General features: G+C 35.0%; 1 long non-coding RNA gene across 1 annotated transcript in view; it reads left to right on the top strand.

Moving 5' to 3' along the window:
• LOC138223889 (uncharacterized) overlaps positions 1–27,894 on the top strand; it is a 455,431-nt gene that overhangs the window by 358,611 nt on the left and 68,926 nt on the right. Inside the window, exon 9 of the long non-coding RNA XR_011182303.1 lies at positions 11,552–11,580. This is a non-coding gene — a long non-coding RNA (uncharacterized lncRNA). The remainder of the gene's footprint in view (positions 1–11,551; positions 11,581–27,894) is intronic.

Below are 27,894 nucleotides of genomic sequence, written 5' to 3'. Positions count from 1 at the left end.
AGGAGCTGCCGCCCCCCTGTAGCCCGTATCCTCGGAGGAGCTGACAGCTCCAGATAAATCAGGCTGTGTACTTCCTCCCCTTCTCACACCACCTGCAGTGGGAGGAGAGTGCTAATTTTCCACGGAGAGAGAGGCATGCAGGCAGGTCACATAGATCCTTCATCATAAAATTAGCGCAAAAATCAGGGAGTAGGGGCATTTTTCCCCAACAAAAGATAACACATACATTACATATGTAGTACAACAATAAAACAAATCAGTATTTCTTTGGAAGGCTTTATATCCTATTATTTTTATTTTTTAGCTAATGCTTGGTATTCCAAAGGGTTGTGAGAGTGGGAAGGGTGTGTGTCTGTTTCTGTCTTTTTTTAATGTTTCTTTAATTGTATTTTTTCATTTACGCTTTGAAAACATCTGGCCTCGTTTCTCCACTTGACGAGGAAAGTGTGAGTGACGGGCATCATGTCATCTTTTAGTTAACAAATTGGTTAACTGGTGCAGAAGAGCCATTTAAGTGTCCATTCCAGTTGCTGGGCACATATCAGTTTTTTTGTTGTTGTTGGATCCTTTCAACCATTTTGTAAGGGAACCCAATTATGGTCAAATAGTGCCTAGTTCAAAGAACAGAACAGTTTCATTCTGGACACCTGATGTTTTGTCTCTGCTTTGTCCATGACACATATAGCGTCCTCAGTAAGTACCTATGGCTTGCATACCTTCTAGTTTCTGTTCAGCCTTATATTACAGGAGGCTATAACAAAGGAATATTTCTGTAATAACAATAAAAATAGAAGATCTTGAAGAAATAATAGTATCGTATTGCTTTAATGATATATTGTCAGTATCACTTTAAGAATAATCCACATTCAGTATATATTATGGAAATCTCCATCTACTCTATAGCGATCTCTGCTGGGATTCGATCAGTGCTAGAGACTTGTTCCCAGGCATATATTGTCTGTCAGTGACCATTCAGAAAAGTGACTGAGAGAAAATAGGTTTCCTAATCATTTCCAATTTCCACTCCTCTCTTTGGGCACCTATTCACCTCGTCACAGAGCAGTGACACTCCTCTACCCTAGCTCACATCCCCTCTTGTACTCCTGTAGTGCTTCCTCCTGGGCCATTCATAGTATCAGTTGGTTTTCATGGAGCAGTCTGGATTTTGATATGGACAGGAAAACTCAAAACTCTTGCCTGTAAATTTTGTTAAAGAATCCATGACAAAAACTGAAGACGAGAATATTTAATTTATTTAATAGTCATCAGATTATAACCTTTTTTATGAAAGCAAAAGTCCTGGAAAATAAGAAACGTCAATAATGTTACAAATTCTCTCCAATTTTTGTAAATTAACACTAACAAAAAAGAACAGGAGCTCACAAGTACAGTCTTTTTTCATGTAAAGAATGCTGCCAGAGGATGATATTTCTATCCAGGCATTATTAATACATGTAAATAGGAATGTGAGTGCAAAGTGGAAAAAAATATAACTCTAGAAAAACAAATGGAAACAGAAAGTGATTGAGTAACTAGTGAGATAAAAGATTTATTCTGCTAGGTGGTCGGTACTGCACACAGCGGATACAGATTTTAAAAAAATGTGACCCTAGACAGATGGCAACAGTACAGTAAGAAGAAAAAAAGGAGGGAAAAAAGGAGAGAAAATCTAGTGATCCGACCTGCAGGAACAAAAATTGCTTGCATTGTTGTTTTCATTATCTTGCTTCTGTCATTTCATAAGCTTTGTATCTTTGAAATGAAAGAAAGAAAGGGAGGGTTAAAAAAACTGTGAAATTAATCTTTTGTGCATGGCCTGATAGAGAGGAGACATGCTCAGACAAAAGATAGACTGGGAGAAGGTACAGTGATTGATGACTAAAGTAAAGGTGTCAGAAGTGTATTATGTAAATTAGTAGAGGCACAGACCATTTCAGAGAGAATGAGAAAGAGGACTGCGGAGTGGATGTCACCAAGACTCTCGTCCCCAAGCGCCAATTTCTTGCCATCTTTCATCTACTCAGACAACCTCTGCTAGCAATCTATATGGTTTTAACAGTATGAGTAAAAAATAGCAATATTTGAATGAATACAGTCACACTGATTGACCAGTGCTGTGAAGTGCCTTACTCCAGATTCTTCCATTATGTATGCAGTTCCCACTAGTACAAGTAAAAACAAAAGCAATAACAGTGCTAGAAAATAAAGAGACAGATGAAACAATATGGTACAGACCTTTAAAAAAACAGACACTCTCATTTAAATAGACAATCCGTCATTTGAAGCCTCATTTTACTGCAGTAGAATATCACAAATCTGCTAGCCGTTCTAGGCATCAGTCACAGTACAGTAACTTTCACTGTATGTGCCATAAGGGTAGTAGAGTAGGGTATTGAACTGCCGAGCAAAAATGGTGTAGTCAAAAATAAAACCTCTCCATGCATTTGTTTTCAGCCAAAGCCCCTTTTGTTCTTTGACTGAAGCATTAGTTCAGTCCACAGCCAAAACCTTCATTTCACAGAATGCTATAACACAACACATGAATTAGTGAAATGCCAACTTTAAACTTGTGTTCTTTAAATGCTTCTCTTTTTGCATTTATAAATAAAAGGGGGTAGACTTTTCTGAACACTTGGTTGATAATAGCTTGCTAATATCTCACTGAAGGAATTCTGCTGTTTGTATTCATTACTGGTTTCTGCATAAATAAATTCTGTTTAACGCATTGTTGAGGCTTATTATTAGAGCTTACTATTAGAACTATAACTTACAAAAAGAATGCATTATGTGTTATTACAGTATATGCATGTGTATGTATCACAGCAAAGAACATACAAAAGCAATTATTTTACATAAATAATGAGAATTCACTGATTTTTTAACTATGAGTTTGCATGGCTTTGCAGCATCAGCATTGGATGTCACACTCCCGCAGTTAAAGCATAGCATCTTGGTGATGGTGCAAAAGGTCCTTCCACCTTTTGTCCTTTTTTTGTCTCTAAGGCAAGGGTGTGTAGGCCTAGAGGGCCAGTGTGTCCACAGGTTTTCACTGGGCTTAACTGGACCACTTCAACAGCTTCTCCCAGCTCTCTTCAGATGCTGCAGCTTTGAAGAGAATGCATGCAGACATGGGTCCTCCAGGACAAGAATTTCCCAGCCCTACTCTAAAGCCTAATCAAATAAACATCTAATAACAAAGTGCTTCTTTAAACATTGTGTATCGTGGACTCCAGCTGGTGTTTAGATACTTTTCAGTTTGGGTTTTTTTGCACTACCACATTTGCTGAATGGCTTGGGTATTTGATACCTCCACCAGATATTTAGAAAAGACTCGTGTGTGTCATTACCGAGGTGCCATGAGGGCTCTGATTTTTCTTTTGCAGAACATTTTTACATTCGCAGGGAAACCTTGCCTCTAGCAAACTGCACATTGCCCCGTTTAGACGCTTAGAGTTCAGGACAGAACAAACATCGCTTTTAAATAACAATGAAAAAGCAACCAGGAAAGAAATACTCTGTTGCGATGAAGACATGTTACTTAAAAGTGCTAAACTTTCTATTCCCTCACCAGAAAAATTTACTAATTACCTAATAAGTGTGAGATGGCAGACAAGAAGAGAGAGCCATTAGGATACCAAACATCTATAAAATAAAGGCAAAGTTCAAATTATTCAATACCTCTTGAGGAGAAAGCTGTTTTAGTCAAATGTTCACTGAGATGTCACCATTTAATAAAATGACAAAAACAATCTATCACATATGCATGAACACAGAACAATATGAAGAGGTTAACAGAAATTGATGACATCCATGCTTTAATTTTACACCGAATCGGAGTCTTTCGTGATTGAAATAGACAAAGATGTATAGGGTTATCTTGTTGAAGAGGCTGTGCTAATTACTGGCACTTGTCGTTTCTCCATAGCTTTATCTAAGTCACGGAGGCTAACTAGCTATCTTCCCCCAATGCGCATTGTTTGTTCAGCATGCTCACTGCTGAGGAAGCTATTTTTTCTGCAGAGCCTCATTATTAATGGGTTCATAAATAAACAGGTTCTAATATTTTTCTCTGTTACTGTTTATGATGGGGACACTTGGTTTACAAAGAATTATCCTTGTCTTTAATAAATAAGACAGTCACTTATAATTGAAGGCTATTAGGGCCAGTGGTACCCAAGGGGAGAGATTACACAAGGATAGAGGAAGCTGCTTGTCAATTACATTACACACCTGTGACTTTATCAATATTCCAAAAACGAACTATGACTGAGCTACAGTATCTGTTCTCATTTACTAATTTGGTGAATTACATTTATTCCATCAGTGCAGATGACACTGTAAAAGCTTCATTGTCTAATAAGCCGCATTCATCAGACTTTTTGTTTGTTCCTCGTTCCAGTACAGTCTATTTCTTATTCTATCGAGAAACTCTGTCCCAATTATAAAAATGTACCAGAGAAAAGGAAAAGCACAATAAACTTTATACTCTTATAAAAGAAGTAGCACCCACTAAGCCCTGTAGCCCATGTGAGACAATGAACAAAGTCTTTTAGCTTTAATGAGGCAAATTAATCACCAAAAAGGAGGATGGAAACTTACTTCTGTCAGTTACAGACATTGCAATATTCTTTGCTCTGCATGAGGCTTTCCCTCAAAATTCTATGTTCGGCTTGTCCTCTGTGGGTGCAGGAGTCTCATTTGACCTCAGAAGCTGTGGTCCTTATTTGTATCCACATGCTCCTGTCTCTTTGGGGTGTTCTGAATGGCTGAGGTAATCAAATTCACCACCTTGGCTATTTTTCAAGCAGACATTCTGTATTCCACTCCAAAACTATCACATTTGCTTCCTTTCTCATTTGTATATTTGAAACTGCTTTTCTTAGAGACCAATGTGTACATACTTAGTTGTGAATACGTATCTGGAATACATATACTGTATATATTAATCTATGCACAATTCAGCATGCAGCTTTCAGATTGGATGAATTGTATAGATCAGAAAATAACATACAACACTTATTTAATAATAGCAATAAAGAATATATTTGATCAGAATGGTATAACCTACAGTATGTGAATTTTCCATTTAAGAATATCAAAACTCCAATGCAGCAGAATAATGTGGCAGTGGAGTCTGAAACTTGCAGGATGAGTCTGAAAAGCATGCCTTTTATCTTTTGCAGATCTTCATAACCCTCCCCATCCACAGTCTTTCATTCCTTTATTAAACACACTAGATTAATTTGCAAAACCATCGTGATATCCTTTTAAACTCCTTCAAACTTTTTTGCTATCCAGTTCAGGTTTTTTTAGTGATGTAATTAAGGCTCGGTAAACTCCAAAGTAACAGAAAGATGCAATTGCGACCACCTTCTAAGGTAAAGTAAAAAAATGCGGACCTCAAAAAAGGAGCTCATCCTCTTTCTGCTTAATGTGAGGAAAGGATTCTGGCAGAACAAATGGAGTGGAATCAAGCAATTAATGATAAATGATTCTTTTCACTACCGCCCTTTAGTCTGTTATGTAATGAAATCTCCTTGCTCCTCCCAAAATAGTTATTGCAGACTAATCTTTTTCAGAGTCAGATAAACTTAATTTATCAATTTTTATAACACAATAGTTAGCAATCAACAGAGGCTTTGTTTTCTCTCCATTTATAATGAGCTACCAGAGCAATTTTATAGTGTGTCTGATATGTCCTGACCAGAAGGTATTCAATCCATTCTGTAGCAATGCCATGAGTCAGTTTATTGCATTACTATTGAACCACATGTCCCCTGAAAGCTGCCTATTATAGAGTCAATACCTCGTGTTTACAGGCACAGAACTCATTACAAAAATACAGGGACTTTTTAAAAGCAGCATTTTTTTCCTTCCTGATGCTTAATTAAGATACAGCACATGTCGGATTGAAATTAAATATTCTGCTATAGTTTGGAGACTAGTGTGCTTTATTATAGTCTCTAACAAAAAGGTAAATTATTAACATCAGTTCTGCAAAGAGTTTTAGATCACATTTCTTAGTAATTACCCAATAAAGTGAAGAAATCAGTGCCTGGTCTCTTGTGAAATATCCTGGATGATCTGTTCATGATTTTTATAACACCAAAAAGTCTATGTACATTGCTATTTATAAATAATTCTTAGCATTTATTTTGCTTTCATGGCCTTACTCTGCATGGTGATCGTTTTCATAAGCCAGGCCCCAGATCTTCCGCACTAATAAGACCTAATAAGGGTGAAACAACTGTTTATAGTTTGCTTAACTTGACTAAATGTACAGAATGAGAATAAGACTTAAATGATTTTAGAGGATTTGACTTCTAATGTAAAATAGTCACAGCAATTTCATTTGCATATTTCCCATAATTGATAGCAAAACATATCTGCATTTCCTGTCACCCATTAAAAGGTCTCTGTTTTCTTGGACACCTTAACATGCTTTTCTGCAGATGAATATTAGACACCAGAGCCATTGCCAGCACCAGTTTCTCCTAAATTAAAACCAAGTCTGAATTCTGAATGACCAACCACCATTTATTGTTTTACATCCGCATGACATTTTACTGTGTTGCCCATTACTAAAAAAGAGCTTTTTCTATTCCTGCTACTTCGCCTTCACCAAAACAAATTCCATGTTCACCTTGACACTTTGAAACAGGACAGGGGTTTCAAAATTGCCCTTTGCCTGAAATAAATTAAAATAAATGAGGACATTTAGCATCATATGTTTGCTAAATTTAAGTAGCTTACTTTTGCTTAATTACCGTACAGAAGAAGAAAAGAGAAGCATGGTGGCACAGTGCTTATCTTTGCAGCCTTGCGACGCTGGAGCCCTGGGATTTCCTGCATGGAGTTTGTATCCCTATGTCTGTGTGGATTTCCAGCAGGTGCTCTGCATTCCTCCCACAGTCCAAAGGTAAATTAGTAGGTTAACTGGCTTCAGGGGAAATGAGCCTGTTGTGAATGTGTATGTGTTTGTGTTTGTGTGTTCTCTGCGATGGACTGGCATCCTGTCTAGGGTATATCTTACCTTGCACCCTTTGCTTGCTACGATAGGCTCTGGCTCCCCTGCAACCCTATATTGGATAAAACAGTTAGAAAATGGATGGATGGAAAAAGAATCACAAAAAAACTATTTATAAAGTATTTTTTATTGTACAATTCAGTAGTTATTCCTTTTTTGCAGCTTGTGTTTTTGTTACTAATTTGGGCCTTTTTTTAGATTTTAATTATCAATATGTTTAAAGTCTGAATGGCACTCTTAAACAAGGCAAACACAGTGATCAGCTGACCAGTTGGTCTGATTGGCAAGCTGATCAGTTTTACCACTTTACTGCACATGATCTTTATATCATGCTAATATTCATTCAGCAAAAACAGGATAATCTACATATTAACACCTTTCAGGGTAGGTGAAGTTTTAAAATCCTGATGCCTGCACTGGGCAAATGTTCAATATGACACTGTGCAAAACTGTTGTATGCCCACAAGGGCTGCCAGTTATGGACTGAAGGTCTGCAGCAGTGCTCCAGTGCCTTAAAAGAGTGGAATGAATGTTGGAGCATTGTTGTACAGTTAAGTGACAGAAAACAATTTGTCATAATTAGTTTTGTGTCAATTACCTTACCATGTTAACATAAGAAAACATTTAATGGCAAGGATTGACACCATTTATTGAATACCATGTATTTAGTGAGAAAATAAACTGTTCCAAGTTGTATATATACATCTTCTATACTATATATACAAATATATATATAAAAAAATATATATATAAATTAGAATACTTTCTTATAGTACTTATTATAGACACAAGAAAAAAACAGTTTATGTGATTCAATAAATGCATTAAATAAATGTGTTCAAAGTTTTCACCATTATTTTTACAGTGCTGTTAAAATTAAAACATTACATAGTACATCTACAACAGAGATGAAAGTAAAAAATAGACATTTTAAATAAAGTAAAATGCTTATTGTCACTGCCTATTCTTCTCTCCCTGAACCACCTTTAAAAATGCATTTCAAAGCCACTGACACTGAGTTCAAGTGCATAGCTTTTCTTGGGAGACTTTTTCAGTAGCATCAGAAATAAATTAAAGAATCTTATTAAATAACTGGAGATGTCTTTTAAAACTTGAAAACACTTTTGTACTGTATTTACTGTATCTAGACAAAGAATAGGTAGGATGTTTGCATGTTTTATGTGCCTGTAGGTGCCTTGTAGTAATCCTGAAGTTAATTTAACTTACTCTACAGATTTGCTGCTTACCGTCTTTCTTTGAAATGCAAAATTAGACTGAATGTAGTGAACTAAATGTTTCACCCCATTTTATTGCAGAGATGTTACACAGGTGAATGAAAATCAAAGCACCATAGACATTCATGCTTTTTCAGACCTGGCTTTCTATTGGTAATCGTAAGAGCTGCAGTGTGCAGTAGTGGTTGGTGAGTCCAGAATTCAGCCCAGTATTTTGGGGAGTATTTGTATCCTAGGCGGGATGATTCATCCCTCAGATTGCTCCAGTAAATGCCCTGATATGTACTGGCTTTCCAAATCTCTTGGAACTACAGAGAGAATTTGTTCTCAATTGATTTTCCTCTTCTGCTACAAATTCACTTCTACAATTTAACATCAGCCATTCTGTGCAATACTCATGTTACTGTACTACCATACTAAAATTTGAACAATTCACAAAAACTACAACAAAGATACAAATATCATTGCAAAAATAAATAGTTTATTGTTTCTGGACAAACTCGATCAATAAATCTTCAAGACAGTCTTAAAGTTTGCAGTGCTACTAGCGATTCAAGGAAAACTCACATCGATAGGGGAACACTCAGGCAGATATTTAGTTCTAAAGAGATTAAAAGACAGCTCTGGAAAAAAATAATACATGGAAAACCTCCTCCTTCTTCACTACCCAGAAAAAGACTCATCTACACTTCCACTTCTCCCTCACTCACTACTATTGAGGCTATTAGGGGACTAAAAAATCAAACAACATTGTTAGATAATGTATCATACTGTCACCCCTTAAGCAATTCTCTCTAAATTGCTGACCTAATGACCGCTGAATATTATGATTGGTGTAGCAGGTAGATTATGTTAAGCGCAGGTGAAGCTACAATGGTTACCTGTGAATTATGATATAAGACTATTATGATGATGGTAGAGCCGCTACGTTTCAGAAAAAGGAGTGGGGGGTAGTGTATCTGTCAGTCAGCCAGGAATCCGTGTGCTCTGCTCCATACAGTTACCTTTTCATTCCATAATTCAAATACCAAGTGACTAACATCTTTACTTGTTTTTGCTTAGATTTTTATCTTAAAAAATGTTGTACTAAGGTATCACTAACTAGCAAAATTTGGGCCACCAGGTATGAATAATAATAATGAAAGTAAGACATGTACCATTTGGTATGTTAGTGTTTATGTATAAATTACAGGTTAACGGCTTCACTGTGGTCAGTGATATAATGTTACTGTTGGACCAAAACACATACAGCATTTGGTTATCATAAAGTAAGGATTACTGTTACAGCTGGGAGTGGTGTTTAGGTCATATTTCAGTATTTGTAAGCTAATAATTTGACTACTTCAGCAACATTCTTGGTTACGGTTAGTGTTCCTCTTAAATGTATGCTCCCACTAATGTCACAATTACCTTTTTACTAGGATTAGTAATATACTTTGATGAGGAGCAGTTGTATCTTTGAATTTTTCAGAAGCCTGGCTTTAGAACAGATTTTTACTACACCCTACCATAAACAGAATCTGAATTACCTCAGAACTTCTTAATTAAGGAATTTAAGGCAAATTTAAAGTGCAATTCAAAGTCTGTATTCTTAAACAATCTGACCCAGATTCTAACCCAAGTTTCAGCACTATCTCAATACTACATTTAAATTCACTGAAAACCAGACGATTTAGGAGACAAAATTCTTGTCTGTATCAAATACAATATAATTTAAACATCCTTGCTAAATTTAACAACATACCTCCCTGATTCAGTCAAACTGCAACCCAATAACAGCCTTAAATTTGATACAAACCTTGAATAGGCTCGAGCATATCCAGCACATTGAGTATGGATTGGGTTTATCAGTATTGCATAGGGACTGTGTGTATATGTTTCCAGGGATTCTCTCTAAATACTCTTATGGATCCCAATTTTAAATAATTTTAAATGTGTGCATTTGTGTTGGGACGGGAACCCTCGACATTGGTAAAATTTCCTCCTCTGTGGATTGTCCACGTTTTTAAGATTATTTCACAGGTCCTCTGCTTTTTTGTCAGTTTGTCTTTTTTCCTGATGAGCATTTCCACATTTTGCTCCTGAAATGTCAAATTTGAAGAAAGCTTAGGCATCAATCTGTTGAACATGGTTGTTGAACATAGTCATGGAGCCATTTTTTGAGGAAGGAAGAACTACATGATCTCACCAACATAGCAGAATTCTTTAAAAAGGTTGAAATTTGCCACTTTCATAGGCATCTCAGGCTGCAACTTCACATCAAACATAAAACTCCGGACCTTTCTTGATTAAATCTTATCCCTATGCTGGCCAGTTACACCATGATTCTAATTAATTATTTCTAGTCTAAAATTGAAAAGTTCAGTTTAAAATATTAATCAAAGTTGAAGATATGTTTTATTTAATCAGATTAGCCCATCATTTTTGCTGTAAATCAACCAAAAACCAAATTCAACTGAGCTCTGGGTCCAATCATGATACTTTTATACCCCACTCTTCTTTAGCTGACTCTTGCCCCAATGTGGATTGGTACTGTAGCAAAACTACTTCAAACAGGACAGATTAAGGAAGAATGTCTCCCAGTCTTGCTCCTCACAGAATAACATATCATCATGTCACTAGCAGCTGGGAGAAAATTGGTGTACATGGAACAAAACAATGCAAAGAAGGGGAGCTCATGAAGCTCACTGCTCTAGAACTGTGAGGCAGAAACATGAACAACTATTATATACTACCCTGCCTCTCTGTGCAGATACACCTCACTGAAGAGCCCTAAGAAGGACAGCACAGATGTCTGTCGTTGCCTGTCATGTATAATTTACATGAATCATAGTTCAACAGTCTTTTTAGATTGTTTTGTTGCTTTTATTGTGAAATGGTTATAGCAATTTAATCTGCATAATTCTGGTATTTCATAGTGATTATATGTTGGCATTGATACATGTGCACATAAGGATGTTACAAGTAATAAGTTATTGCAACTGTCACTGTGTGATATTTTTAACATACAAGGGCATAAAAAGATTTTCCTTTAGTCAGGGACAATGATTAGCACAGAACCTTACTAATTAGTCCATCATATGTTGCCCCTTTATTCTAGAATTCACCAAGGCATCAGGACTAATAGATACAAAAGTAAATATATCAACTAAAATAAATCAGATGCCCTACCCCCAAGGTGGATAGGCTAATATGTGTTAACCTTCATATATGCTATTTCAGGGCTCAACAGTTGACTTGATCTTATCAATAGCTAAACTATAAACTAAACACTTCTCTTGTTTTGCAGAACTTCAAACAGAGCAAGACCTCAAACAGGTAAGCCAGACATCTTGCTAAGAGCAAACAGAAATCACTGCACTAAAGATTAAGGTCAACAAAGCAGTGTCTTTGCAAAGGTGTGTTGATCCCAAAATAACAAGAGGTTTTCAGACCAAACATGCACAACACTGATTATAGTTTTTCGTGTGATGAAAATAATTTACACTGCCTATATTTTGCACTGTGCACTTTTTTCATGGATTATAAATGGTGAATCTTTTTTTTTTGGTTTGATGTGCCTCTTCCTCTCTATTCCTAATATCCAGTTATTATTTTGAAGTTGTTAATCTTAGCTGTGTTTTGTCTTAGAGTCTCATGACTCTCTTTCAAAGGCGACTGAAAGAAGTTTACATAACAAGGCAAGGTGAGTAGGTTCACTAAAAGCAGGCATGGTACTTGGTGAAAGATAGCAGGGATGTTGACTGATTGTGAGTGGATGAGCCAGGGTAGCAATACCGGTCTTGGACATATACTGTAGGAATGTACTCCAATAAAACTGATTGGGTTTAGAAGGCACGGTAGCATTTGCTGCTCTGATTCATTCAATGAATTATATCGTATGGCATTTCAATGTCATTCATTGTGACAATTTCAATTGTCACAGGTGTGTTTGTCTTTGGTATTTACAAAGGAAAGAGTGATCACACTTACTCTCTACTTAATAAAGGAATTTCTGCACAGTTCTGTCAGTCACTCAACTATTATGTCAGTAGGACCAGCGTTGTTCCACACAAAGAATATTCATAGAAAACTATTGCAAAGGTATTTGTCACCTAAGTGATTCTGACAATGGAGATTTTGAACAGCAGTTTGAGTGGAAGGTCAGATCCCAACCTCACCCACTTCCACTTTCCTAAATGTACATATTTCTCCTCCTGAACTTCTTCGAGCACATCTCTGTCACACACCCTTCCAGCAGCTTACGAACTCATTCCTCGATGTGGGAGAGTTTGTATTGTCAGCCCCATCCTTACAGTTCTCTTGACATTCTGTCTGTCTGCCTCTGTCTGAGGAGTACACCAAATAAACCCCTAACATATTTTGTCTCTATATTTCCCTGTATTCAGATCTGATCGAAAGGCTGAAACTATGTACTGTATGTCAAACAAAAGCAAAAAATGTTTCCCACTATTACGAATCTAAACCTCTACTTTCAAGTTGCATCATGTAATTGAAAGACAATTCTAGCTTGCATCCAGTGGCATGAGGGAGAGTCAATATGTCCTATTAAACAGCTGAGAAAAATCTTGAAAAATTATTTTAAAAGCTCTCACAGGGAGATGAAAAAGAGCTTTTGAGGAATTGAGGAAGGATGTTGTTTTGAGTTCTTCTCTTTTTGATGGGTTTTCTATCTATGAAAACTAAGTGCTATAACATTCTCCTACCTTGTGTTCCATTCACAAAACTAAATAATATGTGATCAGCAGATGCTGGAAGAATGTGATTGCTGTCTTCATCATTCATAAAGCTCCCAAACTACCTTTTATAATTGATGACAAAGGTTTAATCACATATTTATCACATTTCTGTTATTTTTTAAAAAAGAAAATTACTTGTATTTAATTCATAAACATACCATAGCTCACTAAAGGGAAAGGACAGCACTTTGATACAACTAATGAAGAAACAATATGTAAATGTATATTCTGTTGTCTTTATTTCATGGAAATGTAATTCAATCTGGTATCTGAATTTCAGCTTATGAGCCAATCAAAAAATACACTGAAAGAAAAGAATGAAAAAGACACTGTATGATCTATGCTTTTGGATTTTTGTGAGCAATTCATTATCTGAAAATTGGGTCATTATAAAGTGGAGAAAGGATGGAGAATTTTTGATCATCCTCTGTTTTTTCCCCCTTTTTTCTGTTACTGTTTACTTTTTAATTAATTTTGTTGGTGTATTTTAAATGTGTCAGAATAAATACATTTTTATTGATGTAATATTATCCACAATTTGTTATTAATGCTGTGAAGAATTCAAGCAATGTTTGCAAATAATATTCTTAAATTGAATCATTGTTGCATGAATATATGCAAAATATTCATTTCTAGCACTGTGAGGGTTGAGTGCTTTTAAATTGGAGAAATCACTCATGACTTCACCTTTTCATGCAAGATAAAGTTGTGTGCGGTAACATTACAATGTCACAAGAGAAGAGAATGGAAAATAACACTCTATTTCTGTTACTTTAATCACTTTGGTGTTTGTGTGCATGTCATGTCTTGGAGATTTGTTTTCTAGTTGCTGGTATTTTAATCCTGTTTCTGAAGGCCTTATCACTATTTTACAATTCAAAAATGAACACTAAAATACACATAAATGTGCCAACAAATATATTGCAAATATTAAATCACCAATGCAGCGTAGGGCATCCTTTAGTCAAAACATTCTGCAGTACATACACTACAGTATTTGCTGTTTGGTTTAGATTCCAGCCTTATTACAACTATTAATGTGTGTGCTTTTTTCTATGTTAAAATGCACAGCAAAGTCATTATCTGATTATAAATCTAGTACAGGATGCCTCGTTCTTGAAGATAAAAATATCACTCCCCCTTTTGCTTATGTACACAGCCTTCAGGTAAACAGAAGTACACAAAAGAAAAAAATCTATCTAATAATATGATTTTATTTTAAGTACTTTTTAAGGAACTCTAAGGTTATCCTTTTTATCCTTTTCTATCAAGAAAATACCCCTTATGAAGACAAAATGCCCCTGATGTGCACTTCATTGTTACAACTACAATAAACAGTCAGGTGTGCTTTGTTTTTGTCATTATTACCAATGATAAATAGTGTGAACCAAAAGTAGATAAGATGCACTATATCAGGTTGCTGAGACTTGTCACAGACAGCCCAATCCATAGCTGGTTCCAGACTTCAGGAAAGGGGAATCCTGTTCTGTTGCTTTGGGATAGTTTACAGACCAACATTTATATTAATATGAAACATTTCTGGCTGAGGGTTTTATCGGCAGATGCTAAAAGAGACTTCTAGACAGCCCTGATGTTGTGACGTTATCTAACAAATTAAACAACCTATTAGGTTTTATTTTTTTATTTTATATTATACAACTTACTCTAGAATCCCACTGTTAATGAAGCATTTGTAAGGGAAATAAATGGTGTCTTGAAAGAATCATTTTAACAGGAGTATGTTTTTGTGCCATTAATCAAAAAAAACAAGCAATGTAATTTGCATGTTTAGAAGTTCCCCTTTTTATTGCTAAGAAGTTTTCTTTTTCTTTACTATATCTGAAGAAAACTAATATCCAAAGCAAATATTTTTTATGCATGCATCCAGATTAACAAGTAACCACTGTGCCATTTTTTGCATAATAGGTGGTAGAATCAGATTGTTGGGATATGAATTTCAATATAATATCCAAAATATTTTATGTTAATACAATAAAAATGTAAAGTTGAAATTATCAGCTTATTTTTATGTAAAGGTATTCTGAAGAGTACTGTATTACAAAATCACATGGCAATATCACAGTATCGGGATTGGCTGTTGCTAAGATACAGTGAAATGGAATGGACCATTGCCAATGATGAATTAACTGATGAACGTGGGTGACAGTAATCTTTGTCACTGGATGCAGTAGCTGTCTAAGCCCTGTCATTTTATGCATCTCATGCAAAACAGATGTATCCAGATACTAAAAAAAGTAAAATTCAGTAGAAAAAAACTAATTCTAGGAAGGACTGAAATACTATCATAAAATATTTTATTATACTGTATATATTTGCCTTAACAGGTATGAGGAATGTTCATCTGTAATTACAGAAACAAACCCTAAATATTATCAAAAGTTGTGAAAAATACTCTCATGCAAGTCAATGTTCATCTTTCGAAAAAATAAAAACAGTAACTCAAGTCGTAGGGCATTTTTAGCTGTTTTTCCATCCCTTGTTCCCAAGAAGAACTAAGAAAGTTTTTACATTTGTTTGTTCTTACATTTTTTTAAATCTGTCTGAAATATGTTAAATACATATTTATATTGTAACTTTTTGGCTGAAGGTTGTGCAGATACTATACCATGCCGTAATGTATGTCGTTCTAATTAGATATAAATTAAATTTTAAACAGAATGGTGTATTTCTGATTTCTGGTATAAAAATGTTATTCTTAACATTGGCATGTCTTCCTAATCCACTGTACTTTGCCACTAGATACGGTACCTTTTTTTAAACTCAAGCACAGTACTGTAAAGTTAGCATTTAGCCAGATTCTTGTTCTCTTATCTGGTCAGTTTCATGAACAAACCTAATGAAATATTTCAGTTGTATGCCTAAGTAAATGGTCCAAGAGTTCTTCAAACTGCTTATTATAACTTATAATGATTAAAGATACAACATACTGTATACTGACATGTACACAATTGATATACTCAATTAAAAACACAAAGTTAGAGCGAGTGTAGAGCCTGCAGTTTTCACATCTTATGTAGTTCATCTTAATCACTCTGTACTCTTAATGCCAGGAAAACAATTAGAATTTTCTCTGATCAGATTATTTTCTTTTAAAATCTGTTGTTTTTGAGATGCAGTCAAAACTGGAATATTTTTCATCTTTAAATTTCCTCTCAAAACATATAATTGAAAAAACGTGTTCTGTAGAATGCAATGCACGCTAATATCTCTGGAAACCATTTAGTCTTATTTCTGCAATCTGGTTTTCAAACAAAATTGCAACCATTCTTATTGAAAATGTATCTTTTTAATAAAAATATGAGAAGGAATTACTAATAGCTGGATGAAAACATGCAATGTTATCAGTTCAGAAATATGTATATTTCTTTGATGCTTTTTTGAAGGGACTTAAGAAGAACCATTGAAGTTAGACACTGCCTAATTAAACATTTATTTATATAATCATAACATAGAATTATAGTTATTAACTATACTTGTTTTCCATTGTCTTTTTTTTTGCTTGAGTCTCTGAGAAAAGCAGAACTGTCTCTATTTAGGCTTGTCTAATAAAGATGTAAGATCTTCTGTGCTGCTATAACATTCTTAAATATACTGTATGCTTTTTTTTCTCTTCAGTATACTTCTCGGTCATTTAAGAACACCACCCTTCCAGATTTCTGCCAGAATGCAGTATCTCTTTTCCTTTAAAACTTTTTTTTCTGGCTTATTGTTTTTTAAAGCATTAAAGAAGTTATATATATATATGAAATTATTTATTTTCAATTGTATTTGTTATTTTTTATCTGTCCTGTGTCTACTTTATCTCATGACATATAAATATATAAATGTACTGTATATAATTCATCTCCATACATATTATACACACATGCTTGCTATTTTAATATGGGCCTGTGACTGTGTGAGTTGCAAAGCCAAAACAGAGAATGTATTTAGAGATAACATTGAAGCAATGCTGTATGAGGCAATGGGGGAAAAAAATCTCTTCACAGATAGATGCAAAATATTTTCCATTCTCTTCCTTTTGAATGAAGCAGCTAACAGTTCATCTTTATATATTAAAAAGAAAAAAAAAATCAGCTTGATTCCTTAGAGCCCCTGAGCCTGCAGTCTCGGATTCTTGATTTACATTCATTGTAAAGATTTATGAGATACTTCCCGAGAATAAGTTGAAGCTGCAAGATTTTGGGTGGAATTATTCAAAACAGCGATTATTTTTGGAAGTGATTATGCATGCACACCTGATCAGGGTGTCACCTGTGCCTTCTAGTCCGGCATGATAAAACATGGTAATTTTCTACATTTCACCTTGCTTGCACAAAGGAAATTCTCATAAGCACAGATAAGGCTCTACCTGTGTCAGTTATTAAAAAGTGTAAGGGTGGGTGAAAAAAAATATTCTGGAAACTTGGCAGACTTATGTTCAGGGGAATTGGGCTAAACTACATTAAATTTTAACAAACAGAATCCAGTCTTGCTCATAGCCTTGAAAACCTGCTCTGCCAGAAGTCTCTGTTCCACTGTCCAGTGTTACAATTGTAACATTAAAGCAATTACTTAAGGTGTTCATTTTGTTTAATATTTTCACAGGAGGGTCTGTGCTTCACACACAATTTTACTGAAATATTATAAAATATGGTGCTCTTTCTTGTATGCTAAATCATTGCACAAACACAGTAAAACAGAAGAAAAATACATTAGAGAAATATAAATACAAAGGCATGTAAAAAAATCAGAGAAACAAAACTTTTAATTACTTTTAAAAATCTAACATTCAGTTGCACTCTAGTAACAGAAATAAGACAATTTCTCATAATTCCAGATGAATCATGTTCTAATATAAAAGTAACTGGCAATTTACTTAAACAATTTAAGCCAGAACTGATATATATATACTTTACTGTTTGCTCCTATATGAAAATCTGTCAGCAAAGCTGAGGATACAGGATGCTTTGAAAATTCTTTCCAGACGATAATTAACGTATAGTTGTTTGCTGAACAACTAAAACCCTGTTGTAATATTGATCGGATAGCACTGGATCTGCAAATGATTTAGTGAGAACTAAAATAGGCTTTTGCAATATCTTTTAGTCCTGTGCACCTGTGGTGTGGACTCAAGGGAAAGCCCCCAGTCAGAGCAACTGCAGGCTCAATTACAGCAGATTTTTCATCATCTCAGTAAATAAGCAACTTCAGAGAACTGTACATGCCGCATTATGAGCAAAACAGAGCATGGGCCTTATGAGGGTGTTCGTTTGCAAGTGCAAAACATTAAAAATATATACTTTCAGTGTTTGTCTCCCCCAAGTAAACATCTCTACTTAAAACTTTTGACTTTAACACTGTAATTTCTTTCATATTGTCCTCAAATACAATGGTGAAAACTGGTGTGAAAACTGAGTTTATGTACAAGCAATTAGTGATATGCAGCTATAAAGGCTACTAAAATGATAACATTGCAATACAGGTACAGTATTTAGTTTTTAAGATACCTTTACCCTTTCCTCTGCTGCATAGAGTATATGTACAGTATATGCAATATATAAATGTATGCTCTGCAATACTAATACATTGCAGCAAAACACTGAAATCAGTTATTCCTACATAAGGTAAATTTAATGTTTCCACTTGGAACCTCAAATGTTCTTATCCTCTCTTTTAATAGTGCTCATGTGATTAATTATTATATTTGATCACAGAAACAATGGAAGTCAAACTAAATCAGAATTTACAGTAAACAAAGTGCAGTAGAAAGAGAAATCATAAAATATAAATGCACTTGAACATACATGTAGTGCTGAAGAAGTGGAGCAAACTGAAGTCTGCTGTGTTTTTATTTATCCTCAGGGTAAGGATGGCACATTTGATCACATTCCTCAGCAAGAATGCCTGAAGGATTCCCTGGAGGGAGCACTCAATTAGGAGAGTTCAAGTTTAGAACTTATTTATTTATTACTTCAGCTATGAATTGTGTTCTTCTTAAGATGCAGTAATTCTGAGCAACTGGCTTAAATATTCCTTTTTTGAGAAGTAAGAGAAATCTTGAATTTAACCTGAATAAAACATATTTATTTATACAATTCTGTCTTGGTTGTGCTTGGTTTGTTTTGTTTTTCAGGAAAGTGTAATACGTTTAAAAATTAAAAAATAATAATTAATTTTGTTCAAAAGTCTTAAACAGACTTTTGATTTTAGACAGCTCTACTAATCATAGTATATCCTAATAATCCTGTTTTACCAATATCTGTGGCAAGCTTTGTTATTTATAGATAGAGAAGTTTAGAACAAAATAAACAACCAAGTGCAATATTCCAAATTCTGATGTCATATCTCCAGTAATCTAATAATAGACAGCAAAATATTGCAAGTGTTAATAAATTTGATTTTGGAGCTGGTTTGGTCATGTCTAGCAGTTTTCCCTAATCATTACAGTGTTTTGTCCAGCATAGAATATATCTTCTTCCAGCATTATTTTACAAAAATAATGAACATTTTTGAGGAACAGATGTTTCATGGTTTTGAAAGCTAGTAGAGTGTATAGGTCAGTTCATTTACACACTCAGCCATGCACACACACTTTCAGACAAAATGCACTCCTTTTTTATTACTGTGGGGAATTCCGTGCATTTGAAAGGCAGTGCATTGACAGCCCAGGTGACAGTACCCCTGCTGCATTGGTTTTGTCCTCAGACCAGGTGCAGCTTTGGCTACTGCAAAATGGACTTGTCCAGACTTCTCACGGTCCAGGATGACATTAATCACTCAGGGTTGTTGCCTGACACTGCGGGCTTTGTCCATCTCTGGCTGCTTTCCTTAAGTCTTTGCATTACCTTATAGTCTCTCAATAGACAAGCCCAAAGCCTTCTCACAAGCTGCTGGGTTTCAGGAAAAAATAAAGAGAGTGCTCGGATGTCATTTTGCTATAATTGGTGGCAGTTTAAGGTGTAAACACTGCATAGGGCACTCTATAATTGCCCCTGTTTGTGAGAGCTGTGAGAGAGTTCAATAGAGTAGAGATACGAAGGGCATCTACGTGATAAAGTGTTAGACCTTGTGTGCAGTGGTTAAATTAGAACCACCGATATGCGAGAACCCGGCAGGCAACTTTAAATGGCTACTGGGTAGACACAGCGACAGCGCTAACTCACAATTTACCAGAAGTTTTGAGCCTAGGCTGATAAATGACAAGTAAAGAGCTAGAACTATGCAGACATATTGAACGTGTCTAACACAAAAGAAAATATATTATCCTTCATGTTAACAAAAGATCCTTCCTTCGCCATCTCATGACAATGGCCCTGCAAATGAACATCATCTGAATAAAAGCCTAACCACATTTTCACTCTCATTAACCACAGCAGGGTATTGCACAATTTGCCTGGCTTCTGCCTAGACCACTGTGCGCCATTTTACTAGATGCCGTTTGATGCCTTTTATGGCAGGTGATATATGGAGTGGGAGTTTCAGGAGTCATAAACAGAAGCCACTGTGTATCACAATGTGGTTTAAGATGTAATGATGGTGCTATAAAACGAGATGACAATACTGTGTGAGGCTGAAGGATCTAAACCAACAGACGATTTTTGGAACAAAAAAGAAGAAAAATTATTTTCTTCATCTCTCATTAGAGTTGTGCTTCCTCTAGCAGACAAAATTCTAAACCTTGGCGCAGGCAGTGATAGAAGGATTTATACATACTGTGAAGCTTGTATGTACTGTACTGTTCCATGTGTGGGCTGGAAACAGATACGAGGAAATGCTGTAAGTGGTCAAAGCAGATGGAGAGGGAGTGCTCAAGGTAGTTTATAAACCACTGTTTTGTCAATTTGCTGAGCGCACTAAGGATACACTTCATAGGTTTGTAACTTCATGCTTGCTTGCCAGGCATGAACAGCAACACAACCATTAATTGTAATATTTGTATCATGAGCCCATATTGCAAAAATTTGAAAATATGCACATTTGAATTTGCTTTTAAGGACAAAATAAATGACCCGATTAGTATAATATACCTTCAGAGGTGGTACTACAGTACATACAGTACCTGTTCAGTAAAGTATCTGTATTTAAAAAAAAAGTTTAAGGCATGCAGATGGTTGTGTATGAATGGTTGTTACATGAACAATATTAAATGAGTACTGCAAAGGAACAAGTAATAGGTTTATTCCATGCTGAAAAAAGGAAGAAAGTAAACACGTTTCGGCCTACGCATCCTGACGCAGCTACCCACCTTAAATGAGTACTAATTGCTTTGTATATACTAGCTTACAGTCATGCATACATATTGTTTACATTTACTGATTCTGTAAGATCTCTCAGGACCTCTTCAAGAACATTCTAGGGATAGAAACCAATAATTTCTTGGCAAACGTAGAAACATGTTTTTCTTCATTAGCAGATTATAGACCAGTTCAAAACATACCTTGTTGCTTCTTACAGTATCACAGCTTGACTCCTCCTAAGCATGTGTGGACAGTGATGTTTAAAGTTTACTAGAGGCACTATTTTACTGTGAGCAATCAGTCCCCCTGAGCCCTACATTGGTGACAATCTTGATTATGCAACACCCATCTAACTGCCCCCAGTAGCTTCCATGTAAATGCTATCAGAGCCCGATTGAATCTGAATTTATGCAATAAGACAAGCAAATGGACCCTGAATTCTTAGTATCTGTGTCTGTTTCACAATAAATATCTGAGTCAGAAATGAGCTATAATTTTTGACTCGTGAATATTCTTAAATATCTTCCCATGATTAGCTGTGAACACTCATAATCATATATAATTGTTCTATACACAACATTCATGGTGCTTTGTCTTTTGAATTTTGGCTTTCAAATATCAATATTTGCATTCCATGTGGATTTTTTACATAACAGTTTATTTAAAGTTATTGCTCAGGTACGAGAGACACTTCTATCTGTTGTACAGAAGTGTAGCAAAACAGCATACGCAAACAATTTGTATAGTGACTTTATACTACTAAAACAAAAACGAACAACAGAATGAGAAAATGGCAGTTTGTTGTAAATCCATATTCTAAATAATCCAGAGCTGCTTTATAAGCATTACTAAATATATTTTTATCTGTGTACTCTCTTGTTTCTCTGGAGATGAGAGACATCTTCTTGTTTCTTTGGTGTGTTAACAAGTGATACAAAGCAATCAAGTCATTTTGACTTGGCCAAAAATCATTTTCAAATCAAATTAAAAAAATTTTTCTCATTTGTCCTGATGTCATATAAGTTAGGAATGTTTGGGGTGCATCTTTATTAAGCTGTCCCTGACATCCTCCAACCTAATCATTCCACATAATAACAACCCTGATACACAGGCCTGAGTCAAAGTCACAAGTCAATAAATCCATTCCTTCCTCCCTTTTTCACTCAGTGTTGGATAGCACAGAACACAGAGTCACAAAGTCCTGCAGTCTATCACATCAAGGTCGTCTGGTGTCTAAAGTAAAAACTCTTTCTGAAAACAAACTAAAACTACTTTCGGGCACTGAAAAGATGTTGTCATTCAGCTTTATCATGGAAGTCCAGCCAAAACATTTCCTTTAAAATGAATGAATAAAATATTAATATATGCATGTGCATTAAAAACTATTTGTAATCTTATTTTTCAGATATTTTTCTTTGGGGTTGCCAACTCTAGATCATGATCAATACTGTCTCTGGCAGTAGCATGCTGTGCATCGTGCTAAAAAGTTTTACAGTCCATTCATAATTTATCAAAAATGTTCCACACGCTTTATTATTAAAGTCTTTGTATCATCATCATGTTAAGTATACACATACTGTAAATACTTAAAATTGAATTTAATAAAACCAAAATGTCAAGGAATGGCAGTTAGTGCTGCTGCCTCATAGCACCTCATTCTTGAGTTAGATAAAGGTCTGGGTTGTCTTTTGTGTGGAATTTGTATTTTCACCCAGAACCTACATGGGTTTTGTCTGGGTGCTCCATTGTCTTCTCCCATTGCTGGGTTAGGTGGTGTCTCTAAATTGTCCCTGTGTGTGTTCCCTTCAATGGATTAGTGTCCCATCCAGAGTGAGGTCCTGCTTTGCACTCTTTGTTTCCAGGATAGGGCACTAGAGTGTAGTGACAGTTATCAGGAGTCAGTGCCTTAATGATCATTGATGAATGGTAAATTCAATTCAGCATATTTCAGAGTCCCCCAAACTTTGTCTCACAAGGCACATAATAAATGTACATCTCTAGGTTAATAGCTACATTGCTTGATTAATAGATATTGGCCTAGAAAATTGGAAATCAATGTTATCAGACAAAAATCTTACAGATGCATATGGCTGCTATTGATTAGAACTAAATATTTTATACAGAGACACACACAAGTCATGCATTGTTAATGAGGTTATCTCGACATAAGGTGAGGGGATCAAACAACTTCTGCAAGTCTTTTCCTTTTAATTTCAAGCCGAGCCCATGACTTAATATTCTAGAAGTGTCATGGATCCATTCTTCTGTATCGCCAAACCAACCCAAGTCAAATTTGCATTAGGAAATGGGAAAATACTGTACAGTTATTTGTTAATCTGATCTTTGTTTATCCAACATACTTATAATCCACTTTTAATTAAATACCCTCCAAATATCCACAAGCTGTAGTTTGAGTTCACTTATGCAGCCAGAATTAGAATCTTTACGGTAATGTCACATGTTATTTCCCAACTCCAGACTTGGACAAACCCCTTTCACCCCACATGCTTCATATGGAAATATTAAAAATGAATTATAGGGAAATACGATGGAAAAGTTGTCTTCCATTCGACTGTAGAATTTTATCTATGGCAGCCTCGTGCACAGTCATTCCCATGTGACTGCAAACTACAGTGATCCCATTGTAATGAAAATAACTCCATTTCCACACATTTCATATTTATATAATGTTCTTATCAATTTACAGTAATGTCATCTTGTCTGATAATGCAGGCTGATATCATATAAGCAATTACCTTCTTGGTATATGTAAAAAATGTGGAGATATACAAGACTACAGCTTTGGAAATCTTCAACCTAGATATTGAAGATTTTATTCATTTTGTCATTATTTACGTATGTATATATATACATTATAGAGAGAGATTTGGTTGTGTGTAGAAAGAGTTGAGATCACGACTATGAGCCAATATGAACAACCCCCAAAGATCAAAACGACCCCATTAAATGTTACAACACATTATTATTTTATAAACTATTTTTTATTATTGCACATAAATAGCAGACTAGTCTATTATGTAATGGTAAGTTATTAAAGAGAAATTTAATCAACACTTTAGCTAAAGGAAAGTGTTATTGGCATAGCACAGAGGTATAGAGAGAATTGGATCTGGACTATATTTCAGCGTCTAAAAATGTCAGTATTTCGTGTTAGGTGCTCTCAAAATAATAAAACATGATAGAAATATTGATTTACCTTTAACAAAGGTTCAGTATGTACAGTAGCAAAGACATTCCTTCCTTCTTGCAACAGATAAAAGCATTAGGTGGAAAAAATATTATAAAGGTATAAAAGCACACTTTTTAAACATGGAAATGGAAATTTGGATTAAGTTATTATGATAAATTACCAGAGATTTTCAGAAGAAGAATCACTTTGTGTTAATAAAGCTGTTTGATTGCCTTGAATAGAATTTATCTTGGCTATTGTGTGTGAACTGAATACTCAAAGTTAGGCTTTAAAAGTAAATATTTCAGTGCCTTTGCGTATTTGTTTCTAAACATACTATACAGTATATTATATTAGACGTAATAGAACCTGATGATGCATTAGAAGTATGCAGTGCCCAGCACAACTTTAACAGGAAAAGTTCCTTCACAGTTCTATGAGGAAAGTGCAGAGTGACATGAATACACTCTGCCTATTGAGTTCTGGATTAAGAAGTGGAGACACGTCCCAAAAGAAGTATAGTCAGTCCACAAAAATCAGTTTCAGCAAGATACTGTAGCTACAATCGTAATTGTTTGTTAATGCATTTGGTTTTAGAATTATGCAATCCATCTAAATATTGCAGCTAGGTTGAGTTCAATTATTACTGAAAAATGTAAATTCTAATCTAAAATGTACTGTGTACTGTATTCAATCTGATCTTACTTTAAACAATTATTCTTGTCTTCTGCCAAATTGCATTTCTGATACAGTAACATTAAAACATTGCTATATACTATTATTTAATTTAGTTATTATTGTCAGTCTCCTGCTTTTATCCTGTAAAATGTGCTTTAAGACTACCAAATATAGCAGAGCTAGTACCAGCATAGATAGTAATAGAAGGAAGGGTGATTTCATAGGAAAAATGATGTTTAATCTCCTCCTAGTGTTTCAAGACAAGCATTGTTTTGTTTTGGTTCTTTTGTTGCCAAGCTAGTGAGGAAATCTTAAACCAGTTTAACAGCTTAGGCACAGACCTTTTGGATGCATTTAGTTTGTGACATCAATCAATGTACTATATATAGTGACACTTTTCAATAATAATACTAGTACTAATTGGATGAGTATAGCCAATTAGTATAACATATACTGTATACACATTCAATACTTTCCACTTAAGTTGGCATCTTTAAGTGTTTCTGGTACACATCTAAAATTAGACATCAAAAACAAAAGGTATGCATTAATATACATTTTATATTAGTAATTATGAAACACTTCAGTGATAATTTATGAGGAATCTCTTGACAAAAAATGTGGAGCTCAAAAGATGCTGAGAATCTGCTGCAAATCTGCATATTAATGAAGTCTTACGAATCAGCCTGATTGGTGTTTCAATTAAAATACAGGCACAGTAGTCGTCATTTTGTTGTCTTGTACCATATGGGTGAGTGAAAAAAAACAACGTATTTGATCCTCATTCTGCAAATAAGCATACTCTTTTCAAGTCAAAGCATATCTAATAAGAGCTCCAAAATACACTATAATACACTCTCTGTGATAAATACACTAAAACTTAAAACATTACGTCAAGTATGTTTTAGTGTGAAGTAGGTTAAATTTGTGTGTGGGGGCAGTCTGCTGTTAATGAAAACTGCTAAATCTGAAACAGCATAAGAATTGCTTTTAAGTTTAAATATATCAATTTAGTTACTGTGGCATAAATAGCCACACTTAAAAATGGCAGGGAATTTCAGGTCCAGAATGTTTTTAAGCGAAACAAAAAGATCAAGGATAGTCCGATTATCTGTGTCTGCCTATTTGTCCTTCATGAAGGAAATCTTTAAGTCATTATGAAAAGCTGCCCTGTCTGTGTTTTTCTTAAGGTCCCGGCTGCAGATGTTCAGAAGGGCTTCTTCCGGTCATGGCCAGCTCAAAAGGTCATTTGAAATCCATGTAATGGGGGGCCTGCTTTTCCTGCCTGACTCTAATGAAACTTTCATGCTGCTTTAATTCTCTGTGCTTGTGTTCTGCATGCCTGACTAGCCGTAACTATGCTGTCCACTCTCTCTTCAATGAACCAGACCTTTGATTGACCAGCTGAATGACATTTTCACCGTTATGTACTGTACCGTACCCTTGTTTTATTTGTTCTCTTTTCCAAGTGATTAATTCATTTAAAAATAAACACATTAAATAAAAAATACCCAAGGGCTTTTTTTATAATGTCGAAATGGAGTAAGATTGTAAGAACCATTTTTGTCATCAGGTTTAGAGGATTAAAGAACATTGATGTTTTCTTTAAGGGCAAGTGTGTAGGGCAGAAAAAAAGTGGTTTATTTGCCTACTAAGGTATTGATTGTCCCAGTGACTCAAACTCAGGAGTAGATGAGTGGTGCAGAGATAAGTACAGTTTATTTACAAAAATGTAGAAAGTTAAACACAGCGTGGCTGTGAAATTGTGTCTCACTCCATTTCAATGTGAAGGGACAATAATGACTTATGTTCTTTAGTGTAATCCAATTAACCATTAACTGCTAATGTCCACTACTATAGCCAGAAACTGTTTACAGTGACAATAATCAACAAAGACTAAAATTAAGTGGCTTCAAAACAGCAGGCAGATCCTGTACAGATTTAAAGATCAAACAAAATTGGTATTTACTCCATTCTGATTTTCAGATACTGTCTACAACACGTAAACCTTCAGTCATACAATATAGTTATGACTTTCTTTTCATTTCTTTTTAATTTACTCATTTACAGTATACGTTCCCATAATCAGTAGCAACAGCATACACTTAAAACACACCACAAACGAAAAAGATTTTACTTGTGATCAGGCTATTGTATTTTTCTATGTATCTGTATATCCTGACGTTATATTTCAACAGAAATGCCACCTTGTTTTCTGCCCTCACGTTCACAGGGATTTGTGGCATTCTGTTGTTTTATGTTTTTTTAGCTGATTTTCAACACTCAAATATGTATTGATTAGTAGTAATAGTATTATATTGCAATATTAACAATAATACTAATACTTAATAACAGAATACACAAGAATTGCATTGCATTTGGAAATGTCTTACAATTGCGGTGACTACTTACATGTAAAGCACAAGAACATTTATAGGATTTAATTGCTATTCCCTGAGTTAAGATGAGAATTCTAATACTCTGCTAAAAGTGCACGACATTAAACCTGGGTCATTCAAATCTACATCTCTTTCAACACATCTGATGAAGTTCATTACTAGTGGCTCAGGGAAATGACCTGATTTCAATAGTTATACAATTTAAGGACATTACTTTGTTAATTTGCCCTACATGAGAACTTTCTGTAATGGGGACACTTCACGATATTACTACATTATTTTATTTAATGCCCAAAACAGAATATAATTGAAAAAATCTAGGGCAACTAATCATACACACATTTTATTTATTTATTTAACAATAGGAAAAGTCAGAATTGACCATT

This window comes from Lepisosteus oculatus, chromosome 17 (genome assembly GCF_040954835.1).
Source record: "Lepisosteus oculatus isolate fLepOcu1 chromosome 17, fLepOcu1.hap2, whole genome shotgun sequence".
Lineage (NCBI taxonomy): Eukaryota > Metazoa > Chordata > Actinopteri > Semionotiformes > Lepisosteidae > Lepisosteus > Lepisosteus oculatus.
This window is presented reverse-complemented; position numbering and strand designations above follow the sequence as displayed.